Below are 3,702 nucleotides of genomic sequence, written 5' to 3' on the forward strand. Positions count from 1 at the left end.
ATTACAGTGCAGCTCGCACTGCCTTTCAACTGAGACTGTCAGCAGTTGTTTTCACCTTGTTGCACTGCTTCATGCTGCTGTTAGCCCGTGCACACAAACCAACACACTGTGACAGTGCTGGAGGTTGCCTGTCGAATATCTCTGAAGAGGCAAAGGATTGAGTTGTAGGCGCCTCATTATACTGCCGTGCGCCTTATTCCATCAGGAAAGTGTCATCTGAGAATTGGCAGCATAAAGACATCTTGATGTGTCTATATGTTATCATTATATTTTTAATACCTCCCATCTGTAGTTGACAACATGTCAAAAGAAAAAAGTATCCCGAAGGATCATTCCAGATGTGAGGTGAAAGATGAAAGTGGGTCAGGGAGGTTTTCCGGTCACCTGACAGATCCCAGGATATGTAGTGCTAAGCATCATGGGTAGCACCATTATCCATCCCACAGAAAACATAACGTCAATCAAACAAAATAAACAGTTTTCTAGAAAACTGCCAACATTTTGTTTAAGTTGTTATTTTTTTGGCTTGAATTTTCTTGCATGATTGTTGATAGCTGCTGAAAAGTGTCACTTGATGTCAGTAATTTGTGGAGAACCAGAAACTCTGAGTTTGGATTGATCTTCTAGCGAAGGGAGAGAGAGAAGGGGAGAGATCTTCAAATGTTTGGCACAAGCCCTCATTTTACAGGAAGGAACTGAATGATTCGAGATTCTTTTCTCATCAAAGGGATCCAATGTATTAAGGATGCCATTCCTTAGATTCACTGCTGAGGGTTAATTTAAGAAAACACATGGATTTTCTATTGGTTTAGCTCCATTAAAGTAAAGTTTTTATATGAATTTTAGTTAATTATAAGCGATTCCCATTGGAAGGGAGGTGAATCAAACTTTGGTTAAGTTTCCAAGTTCTTTGTCGCTCAGACGCCTGTTATACAAGAGATATTTTTAGCCATGGAAAGGATACAGTGAAGATTTACTAAAATGATACCAAGAAAGAGAGGCTGTAGTTATAAAGAAATGCCCAAAAAAACATTGTTTTTTTTCAATATGTGCTTCGGCAGCACATATACTAAAATTGGAATGATACAGAGAAGATTAGCATGGCCCCTGCATAAGGATGACACGCAAATTCGTGAAGCGTTCCATATTTTTAACAGGGAGGTATTGCTGCAGTTATTTAGGGTATTGGTGAGACCGCACCTGGAATACTGCATACAGTTTTGCTCTCCATGCTTAAGAAAAGACATACTTGCTCTCGAGGCAGTACAAAGAAGGTTCACTCGGTTAATCCCGGGGTTGAGGGGGTGGACATATGAGGAGAGGTTGAGTAGATTGGGACTCTACTCATTGGAGTTCAGAAGAATGAGAGGCGATCTTATTGAAACATATAAGATTGTGAAGGGGCTTGATCGGGTGGATGCAGTAAGGATGTTCCCAAGGATGGGTGAAACTAGAGCTAGGGGGCATAATCTTAGAATAAGGGGCTGCTCTTTCAAAACTGAGATGAGGGGAAACTTCTTCACCCAGAGGGTGGTAGGTCTGTGGAATTTGCTGTCCCAGGAAGCTGTGGAAGCTACATCATTAGATAAATTTAAAACAGAAATAGACAGTTTCCTAGAAGTAAAGGGAATTAGGGGTTACGGGGAGCGGGCAGGAAATTGGACATGAATTTAGATTTGAGGTTAGGATCAGATCAGCCATGATCTTATTGAATGGCGGAGCAGGCTCGAAGGGCCGATTGGCCTACTCCTGCTCCTATTTCTTATGTTCTAGAACAGAGATTGTTTAGAGGAGAATCTACTATAAGCTTTTAAAATGATGGGGGTAATTTTAATCTAACCCATCCAGTGTAAGACAGTGTAAGATCTTGCCATGATCTTGTTGTATGATGGAGCAGGCTCGAGGGGCCGGATGGCCTACTCCTGCTCCTATTTCTTATGTTCTTATCGAATACTTTCCAAATAAAAAGTTAAATCAGGTGGGCTGTAAATTGGCTGGCCGATCTGATCATCAGTTTCCCACAGGGCCTGTTAGGTTAATATTCCTTCTGTGAATGGTTCTGAGAGGGTAAATATTGAAAGGTGAAAATCAGTAACAAGGGGGCATAGATTCAGGATTATCAACAAAACAACAAAGGGGCAAGTTAGAAGAAATGTTTCCACACGCAGGATTATTAGATAATGGAATACTTTACCACATGGGCTATTGAGGCAGCTATAACAATAGAATTTTAAAGAGAATTAGATAAATATTTGAAAAGAAGAATATAAAAACATATGGGAAAGGCCAAAGAACTGGATTGGAGTAGATGACTCTCGTTGAAGACTATCACCAGTACAGGTACGATGGGCTTGGTCTGTGCTGTAATTTCTATGATTTTTATGAACTGTTTTACTAAAATAATTCTGATTTAGAGAAACCTGGACATCTCTGAGTCCTTCTTGACTCCATATTTCACTCTTGGAGCCAAAAGAAGATGACGTAATTTATTAACACATATCAATACCTCATTGAGGTATTTGATTTGAATGATTGCAAGCAATTTGTGATTCGGCATCTTAACATAGCAGGCAGTACATTGAAATTACAGCACATCAAAGGAGCACTCAGTGTCATTGACAATCTTGACTCTGTGGTAGCATTCTCGCCTCTGAGTCAGAAGATTGTGTGTGCAGTTTAGTGTTTATTGTGTGCATCATTTGGTATATATTGGGTGCACAATTTGGTGTATATTGTGTGCATGGCTTCGTGAATATTATATGCATGGTTGGGTGTATATTGTGCGCATGCTTTGGTGTATATTGTGCACAAGGTTTGGTGTATATTGTATGCACGGTTTGGTGTATATTGTGTGCATGGTTTGGTGTATATTGTGTGCATGGTTTGGTGTATATTTTGCTCAAGAGTTGGTGTATATTGTATGCACGGTTTAGTGTATATTGTGTGCATGGTTTGGTGTATATTGTGCACAGTTTAGTGTATATTATGCACATGGATTGGTGTATATTTTGCACAAGGTTTGGTGTATATTGTGCGCAAGGTTTGGTGTATATTGTGCGCATTGTTTGGTGTATATTGTGTTCCGGGTTTGATGTATATTGTGCACAAGGTTTGGTGTATATTTTGCACATTGTTTGGTGCATATTATGTGCATGGTTTGGTGTATATTTTGCACAAGGTTTGGTGTATATTTTGTGCATAGTTTGGTGTATATTGTGTGCTGGGTTTGGTGTGTATTATGTCCACGGTTTGGTGTGTATTGTGCACATGGTTTGGTGTATATTTTGTGCACAGTTTGGTGTATTTTTTGAGCATGGTTTCTTGTATATTTTGCGCACAGTTTGGTGTACATTGTGTGCATGGTTTGGTGTATATTTTGCACAAGGTTTGGTGTATATTTTGTGCATAGTTTGGTGTATATTGTGTGCTGGGTTTGGTGTGTATTGTGTCCACAGTTTGGTGTACATTGTGTGCATGGTTTGGTGTATATTTTGCACAAGGTTTAGTGTATATTGTGCGCACTGTTTGGTTTATATTGTTTGTGCAGTTTGGTGTATATTGTGCACAAAGTTTGGTGTATATTTTGTGCACAGTTTGGTGTATATTGTGTGCATGGTTTGGTGTATATTTTAGGCAAGGTTTGGTGTATATTTTGTGCACGGTTTGGTGTATATTTTGAGCACGGTTTGGTGTATATTTTGC

The 3,702-nt window shown here is 39.4% G+C and overlaps 1 non-coding gene across 1 annotated transcript; it reads left to right on the forward strand.

Moving 5' to 3' along the window:
• Positions 1 to 1,049: 1,049 nt before the first annotated feature.
• Positions 1,050 to 1,152, forward strand: LOC137301230 (U6 spliceosomal RNA). The gene has a single exon (XR_010958253.1). It is a non-coding gene; the product is annotated as a U6 spliceosomal RNA (small nuclear RNA).
• The last annotated feature ends 2,550 nt before the right edge of the window (positions 1,153 to 3,702 follow it).

Source organism: Heptranchias perlo, chromosome 32 (assembly GCF_035084215.1).
Source record: "Heptranchias perlo isolate sHepPer1 chromosome 32, sHepPer1.hap1, whole genome shotgun sequence".
Taxonomy (NCBI): Eukaryota; Metazoa; Chordata; class Chondrichthyes; order Hexanchiformes; family Hexanchidae; genus Heptranchias; species Heptranchias perlo.